This window comes from Vulpes vulpes, chromosome 15 (assembly GCF_048418805.1).
Source record: "Vulpes vulpes isolate BD-2025 chromosome 15, VulVul3, whole genome shotgun sequence".
NCBI classification, from domain to species: domain Eukaryota; kingdom Metazoa; phylum Chordata; class Mammalia; order Carnivora; family Canidae; genus Vulpes; species Vulpes vulpes.
The window spans coordinates 67,315,440-67,337,522 of record NC_132794.1 but is presented as its reverse complement, the minus strand read 5'-3'; the positions used below and the strand labels follow the sequence as shown (position 1 = coordinate 67,337,522).

Genomic DNA, 22,083 nt, shown 5'->3' with positions numbered 1-22,083 from the left:
TCCTCAATATCATCAAAACAATTTTTTGGAGATAAGATTCATATAACATAAACCTCACATTTCAACCGTTTTAGTGTATAGTTCAGCCATTTTTAGTATCTTTACAATGTTATACACCCACCCTCATTATCTAATTCCAGAATATTGTAGCAGTGGTTTTGGAACTATGGGTCTTGATCTACTGATGGGTTTTGAAATCAATTTAATAGTGTGCAACTATTTTGTATTTTTGAAAAATGAAGTAGCCATCGTATAGATAGATCACAGAGTATTGTAAAAGGTGAAAAGGATAACTGTTACTTCATGGAGTTTTTGTTTTTGTTAGGCTTTTTTTTTTTTGTTTATTTGTGTGTTTATAGTGTGTTCTTACTGTGGATCATGTTAAAAAAAGGGGGAGGAGTAGAAAAACTGCCATGAGTCTATGCTGTGTAGCTAGTGTGTGTTACTCCCCTTACATAATGCCTGTCAGTGGCTCTCTAGCTTATCACTTACTAATTAAGAAATAATCTTTGAGGGCACCTGGGTGGCTTGGGCTCAGGGTGTGATCCCGGGGTCCTGAGATCAAATCCCACATCAGCTCCCTGTGGGGAGGCTGCTTCTCTCTCTGCCTGTGTCTCTCATGAATAAAAAAATTTATTGAAATGGCAAAAAAAAAGAGAAAAAAAGAAAAAAAATGAGGAAAAAAAAAGAAATACTCTTTGAGAGCTCACTATGTGCTAGCTGGGGATATAGCAATAAAGAAGGTAGGCCAAAACACCTGCCCTGGTCCAGTTTATATTCTAGTTGGGGAGACATTATAAATACAAGAAAATTATATAGTATGTTAAAAGGTAAACAGCTCTCTGAAAGAACAAAATCAGAGTCAGGAGCTTACGAGTGTGGAATGAGAGAAGGAGGGTGTTGCAGTTTTGAAAAGGGGGAGGGTAAGGGCAGCCTTCACCAAGAAGCAACATTTCAGCAAGACTTAAAGGAGGTGAGGGAATGAGACATGTAGGTGTCTGGACAGTACAAAGGTCCTGGGGCAGGAGACACTTTTTTGAGGACTAGGGAGGAGGTTGTCAGACTGCTGTGGGAGGCAACAGGAAAAGATGAGGTCAGGGAGGCATCTGGAAGCCAGGCATGCTGGGCCTGTGGGCCACTGTAAGGACTTTGGCTTTTACTGTGGGGAACATGAAAGCCATTGGAGAGCTCTGAGCAGAGGAATGACAGGCTCTGGGTCACAGTTTTAAAAGATCATCTCTAGGATTCATGCTCCTTAGGTTGAAGTTCGAGGTCTTTTATATTTTGTCCATGACCACTGTTCTCTTTTTATATGTATATTTTTTATTGGAAAAACTTCATCCATTCATCTTTATCCATTCATTCAACTTCTTTATCCATTCATCTTTCGATGGACACCGAGGCTCCTTCCACAGTTTGGCTATTGTGGCCATTGCTGCTAGAAACATCGGGGTGCAGGTGTCCCAGCATTTCATTGCATCTGTATCTTTGGGGTAAATCCCCAGCAGTGCAATTGCTGGGTCGTAGGGCAGGTCTATTTTTAACTCTTTTAGGAACCCCCACACAGTTTTCCAGAGTGGCTGCACCAGTTCACATTCCCACCAACAGTGCAGGAGGGTTCCCCTTTCTCCACATCCTCTCCAACATTTGTTGTTTCATTTTCCCCATTCTCACTGGTGTGAGGTGGTATCTCATTGTGGTTTTGATTTGAATTTCCCTGATGACAAGGGATGCGGAGCATTTTCTCATGTGCTTGTTGGCCATGTCCATGTCTTCTTTGGTGAAATTTCTGTTCATTGTCTTTTGCCCATTTCATGATTGGATTGTTTGTTTCTTAGCTGTTGAGTTTAATAAGTTCTTTATAGATCTTGGATTCTAGTCCTTTATCTGATAGGTCATTTGCAAATGACCACTGTTCCATAGCCTTTTCTTGCCACTTCCATCCGCAACACGAAACTGCTCTCCTTCTATGTCCTGTGATGTTCCCACCTCTGGGAGTGTCTCCACTCTCTCTCCACCTGGAAGGCCAATCCTCTTTGGCCTGGCTCACCTCTACTCACCCTCTGGCCCTCAGCCCAGATGCTACCTTCTGCTACAACCCCCTCCCCTTAGGCTGGGTGATACATCCCCCCACTCAACCCCCTAGAACCTTCCATGTATCTCTGTCAGTAGTTTATTGTGCTGTAACTCGTGTATCACTCTTTCCCCTACATCTCTGATTCCCACGAGGCATGGGATCTTGCTGTTTACATCTTTTGTCCTCATTACCCATACCTAGAACACCATGTGGGTTATGAATGCAACACATGAATTGTTGCTAAATCTACTCTCTGGCTGTAGAGGATTCAGTGTGATCTAAATGAACGGGTCAAGGGCATGACACTCAATGCTCCCTGTTCCTGGCTCAGTGTACTTACTAAACCAAGACATTCCTTTCCTGGGGTTCTCTGGGGCTTTCCTGGTATATGTGTTGTGGGGGAGGGATGTGATTCCCCATCTTCCTTGGAGGAATTAATTAATTAAGTAAGTAATCCAAGTAATTAAGATTAATTAATTAATTAATTAAGATTTTATTTATTCATGAGAGACACACAGAGAGAGGCAGAGACAGAGGGGAAAAGCAGGCTCCCTGCAGGGAGTCTGAGGCAGGACTTGATCCCAGGACCAAGGGGACTTGAGCCAAAGGCAGACATGCAACCACTGAGCCACCCAGCTGTCCTATCCCTGGAGGAATTTAATAGATGAGACAGACTGCGTAGTTGGTAGTTGGAGGGGTGCAGGTGGGGAAGATGCTCAGAGAGGAAGATGCATACTTAAGGTTACACTTGGGGGTCACTGCACTTTGGGGTCCACTTGCAGCACCTGGCTCTGCACCAAGATAAGTGCACACTGATACTTCCCCAGGTCCAGCTGTATCTCTTCTCGATGGCAGATTCCCTTTCATCCAAGGTGCTTTCTCAACATTAGAACCAGAGAAAGTGGGGAGGGGGGGAGGGCGGGCAGCTCAGTGTTCCTGGGGCCCATAGCAGAGCCAGAGCTTTGGCATAATTTGAGAGGAAACTTGGGGACCCCTCAGACATCTGAGGCAATCCTGCCCCAGGTTGCTTTATGAAAGCTTGGAGGTTAGGGAGAGAATCAGACTCCCCCCACTAAGTTCCACTCTCCTGTTGTGTGAAATACTCCCAGACATACACAAGGACAGGACCTGATGAAAATGAAATAAAATCCCACACACTATTTTCCTTCTGATGGAATTGGCAGCTTTCCTTTCTTTCTCTCCTATCTTCCTAAAGACAACCGAGAATCAAAATTTCTAGATACACTATAAAGCCCTTCTTCCAATAATTCTCGTAGCCTTACTGTCTTCCTTTCCAGGTCTGTTTCCTAATAAATATTCCAAGGTGAGGCTGCCAGCAGGTGATTTATTTACAAGGGTGTATCATTTCCTGCCGCTGTGTGTGATGTCCAAGCAAATGGCTGACTACAGCTCTCACCAAACTCGGCCTCCTTATCTATTTTAGATGAGACAGGGTAATTCACTCCATCTCTGGTTTCCACTCCAGCCAAGCTAATAGGCTTTCTGCTTTAAAAATGTCCAGAGTGTGAAAAAAAGGAAAAACTAGAGAGATGATAAGCCTAACAAGAAGCTATTCTTTTTTATTTCTAGTTTTTAAAGATTTTATTTATTTGCTCATAATAGACACACACACACACACACACACACACACACAGAGGCAGAGACATAGGCAGAGGGAGAAGCAGGCTCCCCACGGGGAACCCGATGTGGGACCTGATCCCAGCACCTCGGGATCACACCCTGAGCCGAAGGCTGACGCTCAACCCCTGAGCCACCCAGGTGTACCATCAAGTGGCTCTTCTGATAGCTACCATCACTCGTCACATCTGAATGCTGTCACAGGAAGAGCACACACACAGTGACATGACACAATGCCAAAGCACCCCCCCCCACACACACACACAAAGTTTCCCCACCTGAAAAGTGAATGTTAACAAAAGGTGCCAGGAGAACCCACATGCACACTGCCAGGCCAGTCTGGTTAAAGGGCTGCTTTGTTCAGCCTCCCCAGGCCTCCTCATCCCCTCCCCAGACTTCTAAGCCTTGTGGGGATCAAGGACTCCTTTGAGATTTCCCAGGAGAGTATGCCAATGCCCACGTACAGACCATTTCCACTTATGCTCTCAGGAGGTGCAGCAGTGCACAGGGCCGCAGATATAAGGCAGCAAGTATGGAAGAAGGTCGGAGGGGCAGCAATCCCAAGGGACTGGGAGAGTCAGACTAGGTGGACTGGGGCCTGGCCCGGGGGTTGGACTTGGCTACACAGGGGAAACGAGAAATCCTTCTAGACAGAAGAGATTCCTGAAGGTGAGGGAGCTGAGGGCAGACGGCTCGTTCATAGAGGAACAATAAGGGGAAGAAAGCTAATGTTTGTTGAATATCCACTATGTTCTAGCCACTGTGTGGAAGGACATAAACACGTATGGCCCCTCACCAAGGGAACACAGTGTCTAGTGAGGCAGGCAGCCCAGTCCCAGAGTACCATGCCCAATAATACAAATCCGGAGCATCAGGGAGCAGTGGTCCCAACATAAAAGCCTGCAGGCTGTAGATGGGCTGTGACAGGTGAGCACCACTGCTGCCTGAGAGTCCTTATCACCAGGGCAGGGGGTGGGCTGCCCCTTCCCAGTTAGGGGTTGGGTCACAAGGGTGGGGAGTGGACACTTGACTCAAAAGGGTGATGGCTCAGTTAGGGCTTTCAGAGATCCTGTGGTCCCACCCGGTTCCAGCCCCTCTGACCAGACACAGGTGGGGTCATATCTTATTTTCTGGTGTGGTGATGCAGCTGACCAAAATAACTCATGCTGGCAGAGGCTCTTTCTTCATCTTGGGGGCTGGAAACAGGTATACCAGGAAGAGGAAGAACTGCCAAGCAGTGAAATGTGAGGACTTGTCTATCTGACTCAGCCACTAAGGGAGAGACAGAGAGAGAGAGATAGAGGCAGAGATAGGGAGAGAGACAGAGACACAAAGACAGATAGACAGAGAGAGATGTTCTGGTCTGAGTAGGGCTGCTTCTAGTGCTGGAGCTGGGGAGTTCCTCAGTTCTTGACCTGGCAGCTGGGGAAGTCACAGGGCGTTGACTATCAGGGAAAACAGCGAATAATGCCCTCCAGTGTACCACAGAGCACACCTGCAAGGTGTTAGGATCCCTGCAAATGGACTCCTCCAATGCCATTTGGGTAGCAGCTCCTTCCTTCAGGCTCCTAAAACTATCCCCTTAGTTGGTTCCAGTACAGTCCTGCATTATCTGTTGCCAGGATCCTCTTGTCTTGACCCTTGGATACAGGGTCTGAACATAACCTACCAGAATCATTTGACAGGTGCCTCTCTCCAAAGACTGCCTCATTCTGTGAATTGGAATTTTCCAGTGAGTAGGGATGCCACCCATTTTTCCTGTTTATTCATATACAATCTACCCACTAAGGCTTTTTTCATTTTCACTTCTTTCATTTAGCATTAGCAAAGGTGGGTATGACCCTATACTGGGTGGTTACCAACATCATTTCCTCATTTAGACAATAATCCCAAGACACGGAGGTTGTTTTGCAGATAAGAAAGCAGAACTCAAAGAGAATAGATGACTTGCCCAAGGCCATACTGTTGGTAAGGGTGGAGCTGGAATTTGGACCTAGTTACTTCTGTGGCCTTATGGTCAGTGTCACATTCACATGCTTTCCTCTCAGAGTCTGTCTCCCAGAGTGCTGGGAGCCTGGACGACTTATCTGAAAATAAAGATTATTTTATATTAATAGCAAATGGAAGCCTTGTATCCTTTGTGACTAGGACAAGTAGTTGGTTGATTAATAAAAAAATTTGTACTGGGAAATCATAAAACAGGATACATATAAGTATGTATTATTTTGATGTGGATCCGAGGCTTCTCCTTTAAAAAAGATTTCTCTGATGACAATTTTCCCTGTTTTATATAAGCTCATTATTTCCAGTTTCTGTTTTTATAAAGAGAAGAAAGAACTTAAGTTTCTTGCAAAATAGTGTGAATGCAGAATTCTTCAAGATTTATACAAAGCTACCCCCCCTTTTTTTACCAGTTATTTTGTTCACTTTATTCCACAAGAATTTTTAGCGATTCTCCTTCATCAAGCTTTTCCCAAGGCAATATGTTTATCATAAAACAGCAACGAGTTTCTTTTGTTCTACACTCCTCTCTTTTAGTTAAATTGCATAATTAAAATGTCAAGTATAAGTAGCATAAATAGGTTTGGGAACAAAAATAATTGGTTCTTGGTCAACATTTGTTGGGAGCAGATGTACAGAAGTGTATCACAGGTAAGCTCCTAGCTGGGACCATCAGTTGGTAAATTTAAGACAGAGAGAGAGGGCTGATTAACCTGATCAGTTGGTTAAGGGGAATGTGGTTAAGCAGCTCTGACAGGACTTGACAGAGGGTTGAGGTGAGGATCAAGTGTAGACACCAGGTGTGAAAGACTTCAGTGAAGTGGCATTCATATATAAACCATCTTCATGATTACTAAGCTTTCCTTGATGCTGTACCCCCATGTGGAACCTCTCCCCCAGTCATGAACCCTTCTTTCTTGGGGAACATTAGAGATCCACTGACCAGTGGTTAAGAGACACAGATCTAGTCCCAATTTTACCACTAACTGCCTCTGTGGGTTTGGGCAAAAAGCTTAATCTCTTCGCCTAGATTTTCTTCTCTATAAATTCAAGGGATTGGATGACATTATTTTGAGAGGCTCTTCTGGCATTGTTAGTTCTGAGCATCTCAGGGCCAGGCTGCTTGCTCACTCTTTTCCTTGGGTGTCTCAGTCACCCCCAGGATCATAGAATGCCCCCCAAAGCTTATCAACAACCTCCAATGTGTCCTGTGTTGAACAGCAGACCCATATTTTCTGCTGTTTACTTGGATGCCTTACAAGAAGGATGAACAGATGAGATTTTTTAGACCTACTAAATACAAAAGCATATTTCCAAACAAAAATTATTAAGATCATGTGGTTCTGAAGCAAAATGGACACCTTTATAAAACTATAATATATGATAAGGGCTTATTTGTCATAATATATACAGTGGGGGAAAAGTAGTCATGTTCAGCATTGGAAAACAAAACAGCAGGAAGAGAAGTAAAGTTCAGCACTGGAAAATTTGAGTAACAGCTTGGGAAAAAGTCTTCGAGACCCATGTCTCAAACTATACAGTAAAATATATAGTATATACCTCAAAAATAAAGGCCATATATGACAAATCCACAGCTAACACCATATTCAGTGGTGAAAAGCTCAAAGCTCTTCCTCTAACATCAGGAACCAGACAAGGATGTCCACTCTCACCACTTTTACATTGCAATAATTAGAAATCCTAGCCATAGCAATTAGGTAAGAAAAAGAAATAAAAGGTAACAAAATTGGAAAGGAAGAAGTGAAACTATCACTATTTGCAGATATGATACTATATATAGAAAACCCTAAAGACTCCGTCAAAAAACTGTTAGAATATATGAACTCAGTAAAGTCGCAGGATGTAAAATCAATATACAGAAATCAATATACAGAAATTTATATACACTAGTAACAAACTATCAGAAAGACAAATTAGGAAAACAATCCCATTTACAACTGCATCAAAAAATGCATAGGAATAAATTTAACCAAGGAGTTAAAAGAACTGCCTGAAAATTATAAGATGCTGATGAAAAAAAAAAAAAAAGATGCTGATGAAATAAATTGAAGATGACACAGATAAATGGGTATCACATGCTCATGGATTAGAATAATTAATATTGGGTGGCTCAGTTGATTAAACATCTGCTTTCCACTCAGGTCATGATCCCAGGGTCCTGGTATCAAGCCCCACATTGGCTTCCCTGCTCAGTGGGGAGCCTGCTTCTCCCTCTCCCTCAGCCTGCTGCTATCTCCCTCTCTCACTTTCTCTGTCAAGTAAATAAATAAAATATTTTTAAAAAGAATTAATGTTGTTAAAATGTCCATACTACCCAAAACATTCTACAGTTTCAATGCAATCCCTATCAAAGTTCCAATAGCATTTTTCACAAGAATAGAACAAATAATCCTAGTTTGTACAGAATTACAAAAGACCCTGAATAGCCAGGGCAATCTTGACAATAAAGTGGAGGCAATAAAGTGCTTTCTTTTTTTTTGTTTTTTTTGTTTTTTTTTTTTGTTTTTTTGTTTTTGTTTTTTTTTTTTTAACATTTGTCTTTTTTTTTTTTTAATTAACTTTTATTGGTGTTCAATTTACCAACATACAGAAAAACACCCAGTGCTCATCCCGTCCTGATTTCAAAATATATTACAAAGCTATAGTAATCAGAACAATAAGGCATTGACCTAAAGACAGACATATAGATAAATGAGTAGAAAGTCCCCAAATAAATCCATGCATATATGGTCAATTAATTTATGACAAAGGTACCAGGAATGTACAATAGGTAAAGGACAGTGTCTTCATTGCATGATATTGGGAAAACTGGATATCTACACACAAAAGAATGAAACTGGATCACTGTTTTATAACTATTACACAAAAATTAACTCAAAATGGTTTAAAGAAAACATAAAACTCTTAGAAGAAATCATAAAACTCTTAGAAGAAAATATAGGTGATAAGCTCTCTGACATTAGTCTTAGTGATGATTTTTTTTGGATTTGATACCAAAAGCAAAAGCAACAAAAATAAAAATAAACCAGTGGCACTAACATCAAACTAAAAAGCTTCTGCACAGCAAAGGAAACCATCAACAAAATGAAAAGGAGACTCCTGAATGAGAGAAATATCTGCAAACATATTTCTGATAAAGGGTTAATATTGAAAACATCTGGGCAGCCCCGGTGGCTCAGCGGTTAAGTGCCTGCCTTGGGCCCAGGGCATGATCCTGGAGGCCCGGGATCGAGTCCCACGTCAGGCTCCCCGCATGGAGCCTGCTTCTCCCTCTGCCTATATCTCTGCCTCTTTCTCTCTGTCTCTCTCAATAATAAATTAAAAATAAATTAAAAAAATAAAATCTTAAAAAAAAAAAAAAAGAAAACATCTAAGGCTACAACTCATACAACTCAATGGTGAAAAATAATAATCATCTGATTAAAAATGAGCAGAGGGGGAGCCTGGGTGGCTCAGTGGTTTAGCGCCACCTTCAGTCCAGGGTGTGATCCTGGAGACCCAGGATCGAGTCCCATGTCGGGCTTCCTGCATGGAGCCTGCTTCTCCCTCTGCCTGTGTCTCTGCCTCTCTCTCTCTCTCTCTCATGAATAAATACAATCTTTTTAATAATAAATAAAATCTTTAAAAAAATGGGCAGAGGATCTGAATAGACATTTTTCCAAAGAAGACATATAGATGGCCAACAGGTACACTAAATGATGCTCAACATCACTCACCATCAGGGAAGTGCAAATTAAAATCACAATGAGGTATCATCATCTTACACCAGTCAGAGTGGCTAGTGTCAAAAAAGACAAGAAATAACAAATATTGGCAAGGATATGGAGAAAAAGGAATCCTCCCTTGTGCACTGTCGGTGTGAATGTAAACTGGTGCAGCCACCATGGAAAATAGTATAGAGTTTCCTCAAAAAATTACAAATAGGGACTGGTTGCTCAGTGGTTGAGGTCCTGGGATCGAGTCCTGTATCAGCATCGAGTCCTGTATCAGGATCCCCACAAGGAGCCTATTTCTCTCTCAGCCTATGTCTCTGCCTCTCTCTGTGTGTCTCTCATGAATAGATAAAATCTTTAAAAAAAAAAAAAAAGACTGCAAAGTATAATGTGGCGAATATAGTTAATAACACTGTAACAGCTTTATACAGCAACAGATGGTAACTAGATTTATTGTGGTGATCACTTTGTAAGGTATATAAATGTTGAATAAACATTGGACACCTGAACCTAATTTAATACTGTATGTAATTGTGTATCAAATAAAATAAAATAAAATAAAATAAATAAAAAAAATATGGAACTCTGAAATACTATGAAAAAAAAATCCAAACTATAGCAAGGTAGAAAATTAAATTTATGTTTATGTACCAAGTCAGGGAATCTCTTTGAGCTTCAAGTTTCTTTTTATTTTATTGTAATTGAAGCATAGTTGACATACAATGTTATATTAGTTTTAGGGATGTAACATAGTGATTTGACATATACTATGCAGTTGAGCTTTGGGTTTCTTATTAACAAAATGTAATAATCACAGTACCTCCCTCAGGAGGCATTGTGAGGACTGAATGAGATTACAGGTTCTATGTGTCTTACCTGGTACCTGGACTGTGGGAAGCACACAGTAACTGTTAGCTAATGTTGTTTTCATAACTGTCAAGTGCAGGGGCACCTGGGTGGCTCAGTGGTTGAGCACCTGCCTTTGGCTCAGGTTGGGATTCCAGGGTCCTGGGATGGAGTCCTGCATCAGGCTCCCCAGAGGGAGCCTGCTTCTCCCTCTGTCTATGTCTCTGCCTCTCTCTGTCTCTAATGAATAAATAAAATCTTAAAAAAAAATAACTGTTAAATGCAGATAATAAATAATTAGGGTGGAATATGAAGAAATGATAGCACTGCTCCCACCTCTAGGCCTACAAGGAGGAGCAGTGTTAGTGAAATCTGGAGAAAACTGTAGCCACAGAGAGGAGGCCGCCTGGTGGGTGGCCTGGTAGAGAATGCAGCCACAGCCAACAGCAGGGCCTGCAGTGAGGGCGCTGGTGGGAGGCAGGAATCAATATGCCAACCTCACTCTCTGTGCTCCATCTAATTTTCTACTGGGCCTCCTGTTTGCTGAACTCAGCTGGCAGGCAGCAGTGTGAAAGCCCAGGTAACACAGTCCCTACAGGTCAGCCTCCAGGGCAAGAGCAGGGCAGAGAAAGGCTGAGAATGGGTCCACAGAGGCCACCGCTTCCCCAGATATGTCTCCCTCCCTCCCTACCCTCCTCCAGTTCAGTCCTTGAGCGAACTGAAGGACTCTGAATTCTTTCCCTGGGCTATGGATGCTCATTCTGTATTCCAGCTCTCAATCCTAGCTTACATATATCTCCAGGGGTTAAGGGTGAGAGGGGGCTTCCCCAATTGGCATTTCATTTTTCTGGCAGAGCATTAATGTATTTTGCTCTGATTATTTGTTGGGATGAGTAACTCTGACAGGAAACCACATTTCCCTGGAGGAGAATGGCTCTTTTATTCACCATGCCTGGAGTGGTACCTGCCACATGGGAGGTGCCATATAAATATTCGCTGAACCAAGCAGTGTCCTCTTATTCTTTTGTGCTTTCCTCACCCATCCAACAGCACCTACCCCAGTGCTGCCTACTGGCTCAGGGGATGAATTCTAGTATGCTGGGGAGAGATGAATAATCTCAAATTTTAGAGTTTCTCTCTGGGACAAGTCAAATTCATTGTGGCCTCCGATTTTAGGATATGTTAATAACCTAATGAAGGTGGGAACAAAAGGCATGAATGTCTGTTTTGTACAGATGCAATGTGAGTTCCTTGGTTTTGAGCAGCTCCAATTGCTTTACTTTGTCTATGGCGTCTCTCCTATGTGAAGACAGCCTCTCTAACCTTTTTTCTTAGCACTAAATGGCGCTTGTCATCTCTGGGTAGAGAGATCTCAACCACTCATGAACTAGACCTGACGGTGCATACATAAGACAAAAAGAGTTGGGCCACTTGGATGGCTCAGTGGTTGAGAGTCTGCCTTCAGCTCAGGGCATGATCCTGGAGTCCCAGGATCGAGTCTGCATTGGACTCCTGCTTCTCCCTCTGCCTATGTCTTTGCTTCTCTGTGTGTGTGTGTGTCTCACGAATAAATAAATAAGATCTCTTAAAAAAAAAAAAAGACAAAAGAGTGAAGTGGAGGGAACTCAAAACATACTTATACAGCTAATAGGAGCTCTGTCAATAGAAGGAAACTTCTTTTGAAATTATCTCCCCTTCGCTGGTTCTCAAACATCTGCAAAAATCTTCAAAGGACAAAAAAAAAAAAAAAAAAAGAAGGAAACAATAATTTTCAAATTTAGTCACCCTCTCAAGCCAAAATAGATGTTTCTAGGTGCAGCCTGGAGGCCAGTGGCATTTCCTGCCTGACCATCACAGCGGACATTCCAGCAGGGGCATCATCTTCCAAGTACTGTCCTTAGCAGGGAGGCTCCAGGCTGACTCCCCACCTTCCGGCCCCATGGCTTAGAGGATGCTCAGGGGGACGCAAAATTGGGATGAGCACTGCAAAGCAGGTGGAAAAAAATCCCAATGCTGGGCCTCAAGACAAAGTTAGTTCTCTGGAAAGAAGAGAAGGGATGAAGTTTGGGAGGATAATTACTAGCTCTCTGGAAAAATACAGAATGAATCCAATGCCACCCAGATTACCCTGCAAATTCCCTTCCAGGAATAGTCCAGGGGGCAGGGTGGTATTGTGAGAATCTCATCCTTTGAGAAGATCCATGTCCAAGCCTGACTCTGCTACTTATTGACTGGGGGATCCGAGGGTTCTCAGGAGCCTATTACAAATAATTTCCTGTTGGCTCCTTCCTAGTAAGGCAACGTAACATAGAGGAAAGGGCATGGCTTTGGAATCATACAGATCTGAGATCGAATGTGAGTCTGTTATTTACTAGACTGTGATACCACTTTTGCAAAGGATTTGTAGCCGGGCACACAGCCACCAAGGTGAGGGCTGCATTCCCCAACCTTCCTTCCAGCCGTAGATGACCACACAACTAAGTCCTGAGATTGTGAGTGGGAGTAAGTGTGCAGCTTCCTCATCTGTCCTGAAAGTAAAGAAGTGTGTCCTGCCCTTCTCCCTTTTCCTACTGTCTGAAAAGTAAACTTGGTGGGGGAGTCATCTTGTATCAAGCAAGTGTCCCAGGTGATTGCCAGAAGTAAACACAATTCATTCCTGGAACAATGCAATGTCTATTCAGGCCTCAATGAATTCCACAGATAAAGTTCCAAGGGACATATACTCAAAGTAAAAGGCAAGATATGCACTGAGAAAAAATATTTGTAAATCACATATCTGGCAAAGGATTTTATCTTAGGTTGGGCCACTATAACAAAATACCATTGATTATAAACAACTTAAATTTATTCTCAAAACTCTGGAAACTGGAAGTCTGAGATAGGAGAAATAGCATGGTTAAGGTTCTCGTGACAGCTGGTTTCTTGTATTCTCACATTGCAGAGAGAGGGCTAGAAAGCAATCTGGGGTCTCTTTTATATAGAGGCACTAATCCCATTCATGAGGACTCTACCCTCCCCTCAGTACTTCCCAAAGTTTCCATTTCAGTACCTTCCCCTTAGTACTTCCCAAAGTTTCCATTTCCTAATATCATCACCCTGGGGGGTTAGGATTTCAACATATGAATTTTCAAGGGAGACAAACATTCAATCCATAACACACTTGTATCTGGAATATACAAAGAACTCTTTCAAGTCAATAATAAGATAAACAACCCAATCAAAAAGTGGGCAAAAGATTTGGAAAGACATTTTACAAAAAAAAAAAAAAAAAAAAGAAAGAAAGAAAGAAAGAAAGAAAAAGAAAAAGAAAAAGAAAAAGAAAAGAAAAGAAAAGAAAAAAGAAAAGAAAAAGAATCCTGAGCAAGGCTTAGAATTTTGTATTTTTGTATGGATTCTTAAATCTTGGCATCTCCTTATCAGGGAAATGCAAATCAAAACCACAATGAGATACCACCTCATACCTGTCAGAATTGCTAAAACAAAAAAACACAAGAAAAAAGTGTTGGTGCGGATGTGGAAGAAAAGGAACCCTCGTGCTCTGTTGGTGGGAATGCAAACTGGTGCAGTCACTGTGGAAAGCAGTATGGAGGTTCCTCAAAAAGTTAAAATATAACTACCCTACAATCCAGCAATCACACTACTGGGTATTTATCCCCAAAATACAAAAAAAATTAATTCAAAGGAATACACACACCCCTATGTTTATTGCAGCATTATTTGCAGTAGCAGAATTATGGAAGCAGCCCAAGACTCCATAGATAGATGAGTGGATAAAGACGATGCGGTATATATACACAACGAGTTATTATTCAGCCATAAAAAGAATGAAATCTTGCCATTTGCAATGGCATGGATAGAACTAAAGAGTGCTGCTAAGTGAATAAGTCAGTCCGTGAAAGATAAATACCATATGATTTCACTCATATGTAGAATTTAAGAAACAAAACAAATGAGCAAAGAAGAGAGGGAGAGAGCAAGCAAGAAATGGACTCTTAACTCTAGAGACCAAACTGATGGTTACCAGAGGGGAGGTGGGTGAGAGGATTGGTGGGAACAGGTGATGGGAATGAAGGAGTGCACTTGTATGTAAACCAGGTGATATGTGGAGTTGTTGAATCACTATATTGCACACCTGAAACTAATATAACATTGTGGGTTAACTATAATGGAATTAAACTAAAATTTAAAAAAAATTAAAAAAAGAAGATAACCCAATAGCAAATGAGCACATGAAAAGATGCTCAAAGTCACCAGTGAAATGCAAATCAAAACCACAGTGAGCTACTATTTCACACCTACCACAATGGCTACCATCAAAGACAGACAATAACAAACACTGGCAAGGATGTAGAGAAGTCAAAATCCTCAAATACTACTACTGGTGGGAAGCTACTTGGAAATACAATTTGGCAGTTTCTTAAAAATTAAATTTACCATATGACTCAGCATTTCCACTCTCAGAGAAATGAAAACATATGGTCACAGAAAGATTTGCATAATGTTCATGGCATCATTAGTCATAGTAGCCCAAAGTGGAAACAACCAATTAGGGAATGGATAAATCAAATGAACTATATTCATACAATGGAATATTAAGTGGAATGCTAAGTGAAAGATCCCAGACAGAAAAGACCACATATTATAGAATTCCATCTTTGTGAAATGCCCAGAAAATGCAAATTGTTGAAGACAGAAAGCAGACTAGGGGTTGCCTGTGCCTGAGAGTGGGATAAATGGGTGTAAATGGTCTTACTGGGATAACATAAAAGGTCTAATAGGGGCACCTGGGTGGCTCAGTTGGTTAAGCATCTGCCTTCAGTTCAGGTCATGATCCTGGGGTTCTGGGATAGAGCCCCCTGTAAGGCTCCCTGCTCAGTGCGGAGTCTGCTTCTTCCTCTCCCTCTGACACCCTCCCTGCTTGTGTTCTCTCTCTCAAATAAATAAGTGAAATCTTAAAAAAAAATATTCTAACAGTCAATTATGGTAATGTATGTATACACAACTGATCTATGTATGTATACACAACTGGTATATTGGTAAACTCACTAAAAACCACTGAATTGCATGCAAAACATGGGTGAATTTTATGTATATGAACTATAGCTCAATAAAGTTAAAAGATATAGGCTCACAGTCACTGCCACACCGCTCTTGCTCGTTAATGCCGTCACCACCTCCAGCTCACTGAGCTCCAGCCAAAAGAGAAGATGGGGTAAGTAAGGAAGTCTCTGTACCGTGGCTGGTGCAAAGCAGACGGTCCACAAATCCTCATATGGTAAAGCACCTAGAAAGCCACTGGCTACAAAAGCCTCTCACAAGAGCGTGCCCTCTACCGGAGGGGTGAAGAAACCTCATCATTACAGACCCGGTACTGCCATTGTCTGTGAAATTAGACATTATCAGAAGTCCACTGAACTTCTGGTCCACAAACTTCCTTTCCAGCTGCTGGTGCAAGAAACTGCTCAGGGCTTCAAAACAGATCTGTGCTTCCAGAGTGCTCGGCAGGAGGCAAGTGAGTCCTATCTGGTGGACCTTTTTGAAGATACCAACCTACATGCTATACATGCCAAACGTAACAATTCTGCCAAAAGACATCCAGCTAGCACGCCGCATACATGGAGAATGTGCTTAAGAATCCACTATGATGGAAAATATTTCATTCTATTAAAAAAATTCTCTTCTTCCTGTTGTTGGTAGTTCTGAATGTTAGATATTTTCTTCCCATGGGGCCAATAGGTACTTATGTATATGACTGCATGTGGAAGGCTAGGGGAAAGAAATCAGGTATTGGCAGCTTTTCCATTTTCTTTTCTTTTTTTCTTTATCTTTTCCATTTTAATTTGTGTGTGAATCTTTAATATAAATGCAGGGACATAAAACCATTAATGCAAGTCAAAATGTTTCAGTGAACACGGTTCAGCAGTTCAACTTTCTAATAATTATAAACATGGCCAATGCCAGAATCTGAATTTTTTCTAAAACAAGTAAATTTCTTATTGATGGCAGCTAATGGTCTTTGTAACGTTTTTATCATACAGTAGATTCCAACCATTCACTATACTTTTCTAGTTGTCCTACATGCAAACACATGTTTCTAATGCTGTTTGTCTTTTGTGCTGTTCCTGTAAGTTTGCTGTTATAATATATTACACTATAAAAAGTGTATCCCGTGCAGGGACCCTAATGTGGGACTTGATCCGGGGACTCCAGGATCACACCCTGGGCCGAAGGCAGACGCTAAACCGCTGAGCCCCCCAGGCGTCCCCGAACACAACATTAAATTAGAGTTGTCTTTTCAGGGTGGAGAGAAAATGGATATTGAGTGGAAAAGTTAAAAGACATAGACTTTTATGTGCCGACCTTTCTTCTAAGAACTGGAGCAAAAGTAAAACTAAAAATGTTTTCAGAGAGACAAAAGTCATGGCAGGTTATTGGCAAGAGAATTTTTTTTTAATAAAGGAGTTTTAGAAGACATACATTAGCAAGAAGAAAAAAATACGTGAGAAAGAAGATTGGGGATGTTAAAAGAAATGATGAGCAAATAAAGTAGGAAGGGAAAGAAATTTATTAACTTGATCTAAGGCAACTGCAAAAGCTTATGCAAGCAGTATATTTAATGGTGAAATGTCAGATGTTTTCTCTTTACAAATTCAAACAAAGATGGGTACCATCACTATTTCTCTAATTTTGTTTAGGTCAATTGTAAAACAACAAGAAGAAATAAAAGGAATAAGGATTGGAAGTAAAACCATCCTTATTTGCAGACTGCATGATTATCTTCTCAGAAAACCCCAAATAATGTATAAATAATTATTAGAATTATTATTATAAATGATTCTTAAAATTAATAGGACACTTTAGCAACATTGATAAAAAATCAATACACAAAATTCAACCATATATCATCAACATGCCAACAATAATTAGTTTGAAATGTATTTGAAATGATAGAATTTGAGAAACAAAAGAGGCAAAGTAAAGGTTTACTTAGGAATAAACCTAAACAAATATATGCAGGCTTTTTATGGAGAAAATTGCAATAATTTCCTAAAAGGCAGTGAAGAAAACTTAGATAAATTAAGAGTGAAGTCATGTCCTTGGTATAGGGAGATTCACTATTGTAAAGATGGCAGTTCTCCACAATGCCGTTCAATGATGTTCCAATAAAAATCCTTACAAACTCATCCATAAAACTTGAAAAACCAATTCCAAATTTACACTGGAGAGAGAAAGGTCAGGAGTAGCTAAGACACTCCTGAAGAAGAGCAAAGTCTTAGGAATGATACTGCCATATAGCAAGATACTCATATGAAGTAACTAAGACAGTATGTAGGAGCAGGGACAAATAGACCATTGGAGTAGGAGAGATAAGAAACAGACCTAAACATATGTGGAAACTTAATTTATTACAAAGTAGGCATTGCATATCAGTGGGGGAAAGGATGAACTATTTAATGAATGATGCTAGAACAATTGGTTATCCATGGGGAGAGAGGGGTAGACAGGATCCTTGCTTCACACTATATACAAAAGCAATTCCATTTTAGATTCCATGTGGATTAAGCACTAAACAATGCAAGACAAATCTATACGTGGGTTAAATTGAATAAAAACCACACACACACACATACACATACACACACACACACACACAAAGTGCATATAAAATCTGGTGAAGACTAATATAGGGTCTGTAGTGTAGTTACAAGCATTTACCAGTGTCAGTTTCTAGGTTTTACCTATTGTTAGATAAGATATCATCACTGATAAATGCTGAGGGAAGGGTTCACAGAACTCATGCACTATTTTTACGACTTCCTGAGTTTACAATTATTTCAAAATTAAAAGCAAATGAAAGGAAAAGTTATAAAATATTTAGAAGACAGTATAAAATGTGCATGACTTCAAGGTGGAAAGAAGTTTTTTTAGCCAAGACTGAAGATGTAGGAACCATAAATATAGGGTAATAAACACAATTACATCGTAGAGTTAGCAATTTCCTCATGAAACCATACAGAAAATAAAAATTAAGGGAAGACATGTGCCCCATATATAATACCATTAAACAATTAGCATCCAGAACACAAAAATAACTATGAATCATCAAGAGAAAAAACCAACTCAATAGACAAATAGGCAAAGATATAGTAGACATTATTGGAGAAGAAACACAAACAGTCCAAAAGTATATGAAAAAAAAATCTCTTGGTCTCTTTAGTAATCAGGGATGTATTACATAAAATCCCAATGAAATATTTTATGGTGAAAAACATAGCAAAAACTAAAAAATGAGATAGTATCAAGTGCAGGTAAGGACGTGGAGCTACAGGAACTCACATATACTGAGGATGGACACGTAAGGAATAGGGTTCCGCTGTGGGACTGTTTGGCTATAGCCACTAAAGCTGACACACCTATCACATGACCCCACTGTGTGCAGATAAGAGTAGGAAACAATACAATTGCTCGTCAGTGTTGAAGGGACACACTGTTATACAGTAATATGATAGAACACTGTACAGCAATTAAAGCGAACAAACTATAACCCTGCATAACCAAATGAATGAATCTCACAAGAAATGGTTTGAATGAAAGAAGCCAGATGCTAAGGAAAATGTAGAGGAGGACTCCATACCTAGAACAGACCAAATTAAGCTCCATTCTTTAGTGATGCATACACAGGGATAAAACAAAAAGAAAAGGAAGAAAATGATCACTTCAAAAGGCAGGAGAATGGAAACCATAGTGGGGGGCTGGGGGTGCAATTTGCTTTTGATTAGGGAGAAGCAGACAGAGGGCCTCTGGGGTATTAGCAACTATCCTCAATCTAGACTTGGGTCATGGTTTTATCAGTGTCCACTTTGTCATTGTTTGTTAGGTTGTATGGTGGATAGGCCATGAGTTTCTCTATGAATACTGCCCAATGAAAGAAGAAAAAAGGTAGATCATATACCATTTCCCATTTCTCTTATCATAGTGTGTATCAGCAGGTTACATTAAAATGCAAGTTATGTGAGAGTAGGAGCCACGTTGAATGTTCCCTTACCGCCTTGTGAGCACTTAGTAGGCGCTCAACACTTGTTCAGTGAGTGAGGAGTAACCTAGTACATTTAAAATGAAGCCTGAGCTTTATGAAACAGCATCTGATCTTACAGCCTAGCTTAACCTTTTGCCCAGGAGTGACAGAGCAGGACTCAAAGAGCAGCCTTACCTCTGTGTGGACTCTGTGACTAGTGGAAAGCAGAAGGCCGAGCAGAGGCAAGTACATACCCTGCTGACTGCCAGGCCTCATCTTGACGCCTATGTTATATTAGACAGCTCAGAGTCAAAAATGACAGCTCAGCTCGATGGCAGCCTCATGATGGAGCAACTCCACTATTTAGAGCCTTCGAGACTGATCTTCAGTGGCATGGTCTTTGGCAGGGGATGTTGAGGAAATGTTCCTGCATGGAGCCAGCTCTGGTCTAGAGAGGCCTCTCTAGAAATTTCAAACAATGACAACAGCCCAAGGATTTGTGTACGGTTTATGGTTCCCTGCTTGTGACCCAACACCAAGCAGCTGAGCCGAGCTGCCTGGTGGATGACAGCAGCTTGTCTCTCCTATGTGGGCTCCAAGGGACAGAGGAATAAAAAGAAGAGAGGTCAGGAGTTCATATGGTCTTTTTTTCACACAGGCAAATTGAGGCCTACTGTTCAGTCAGGAAGTCTGCTCTTCTGCCTTCCTGCCTCCAGAAGCTTGGAGTCTAGTCACTGATTAATCCTGAGTCACGTTAACCCAGCCATGGTTGACTTGTGAAGAAATATGTCCAAGGAAGCTGGTTTTAACACATAAAATGGTCTGCACTGAGTCACAGGAGTATTCACTTGGTTCTCAGTCATTCATTCAATAAGCATGCATTGAGCACCAACTGAGGGCAGGCACCGTGCCAGGTGCCAGGGTTGGTGGCCGGGTGGGAAAAGTCATGTTACCATCTTAGACTAGGCTGATGTAGGTATTGGTCAAGAAGAAGCATATATGGTAGAACTGGTTGGCTATCTCAAGAGATCAGTTCTAGAGAAGTCCCCTAGGGTTTGAAACAATGTAGTTCTAGGACCCAGGAAAGGAAGCACCTGACCAATATCATTGGATTTCTCACGGCAAGTACTGGAAAAAGTGGGGGAAGGTAAATGCTTGTAACATAAGTTCTTGGACCCCTGGGCCAGAAAGGGAGACACAGATGTTTGGGGAATGACTCCCAAATTTTGAAGTTATGTCAGGAAGAGCAATTATTCTTTTTGAGGAGCTGTTTCTCAGTCCTGTGTTAGAGACAGCATGCTTGGCTGTAAAAATATCAGCACTGTCCCTCTCCAAGGCCCCACGGCATTTACGGAGCACCCCCTAATGCCCAAACTGTACTTGGGTAACCGGAGACAGGCTGAGCCACTCCTCATTAAACACAATGGGCTCCAGGCTGTGATATGACTGCATGAAACACTGAGTCTTTTTTCTCAGAGTTCATCTGGTCACATTTTTTACCTTGATCACTTCTGCCAAAGAATACAAAACATCCAGTGATCATGCAAGAAGCATGTCTGTTAATTCGTAAATGTTGACACTGGGAGGTGACAGGCAAGTACAGAGCTGTTTATAAGAAGTGTATACATTTCTGATCATTTAGGTAGTTAACCTTCTTGAATTTAAACTTAGAATTCCCACTCTGTGTAATGTTTTTTGAACCGCACATGAAAGTGTGTGAAATGCAGGTATTTGGGGCTGTATATTTACTTAATCAAAGAATTTTAGGCCTTTGGAGCTCTTATTTGTTTAATTATGGATTTGAACATTGTAAGAAGTATAAAAATAAACTATGGTAGGAACTTTGAGAAATTGTGGAAGAAATATTAATTAAACATTAAAGGAGAGGGCAGTTAGACAGGTTTGAAACTCTACAATGAAGAACCCTCTTTATTTATTTTGAAGAAAAGAGAAGAACTATTAGAAATGAGAAGACTGAAATCCTGTGGGACTGGCCAAGAAAGAAATACCAGATGCAGAATGTTGAACAAGTGGTAACCAACGTGGAACACTTTAACACAGGATATTCACACTAGGAGAGTGAGCCCTACACTGGGCAGTACATGGTGAATGCCTGCTGGAGATCTTGGACGTTAGCCACAGCAGATTTGGAAGCCAGATGCGTATTGTGAGACTTGGCATTTTCTAAGTAATCATGGCATCACTGTGATGTCTGGTGCAGAGAAGAGCAGGACTGGAGTCATGGAGGCCAGGCTGGAGAAGACTGCAATTGTCCAGGGAGACGGGATGAGTCTGTGCCAGTGTTGGGATGGTCAGGTGAAGGGAAGGGCTAGTCTAAGAAGCATGTCAGGGATAGAGCTAATAGACCTTGGTGTCATTAGGGTGATGGAGAAGGAGAGACAAATAGGGCCATGATTCTGGTGAGGTCAGAGCCCATGTTCTGACCCCAGAATGTGGAGGTCACAGGCTAAGGGGCAGGCCTGGTTTGGGTTTGGCCTTGGTCATGTTGGGATCCTTGTGGAACTGTCAGAGGGATAACTCCGTGAGAAAGCTTAGAGTAGGAAGGAGCATTTGAGAGGGTAGAGGAAGAGGAAGACAGTGGAAGAGATAGAGAGATTAGTTAGACTAGGAAAGTCATTCTTTCTTATGATCTAAGCAATGAAAGCCATCCCCTTATTGAGGGCCTTTAGGATCCCGGGTCCTTAGTCTGCACAACCTCTTTTCTCAGACCTCTCTGTATTACTGACCTTTCTATGTCCCTTCCCACATTG

At 41.3% G+C, this 22,083-nt stretch overlaps 1 pseudogene; it reads left to right on the top strand.

The window, feature by feature from the left end:
* Positions 1 to 15,928, top strand: part of LOC112917187 (histone H3.3A-like) — a 113,169-nt pseudogene extending 97,241 nt beyond the window's left edge.
* Positions 15,929 to 22,083: the final 6,155 nt, after the last annotated feature.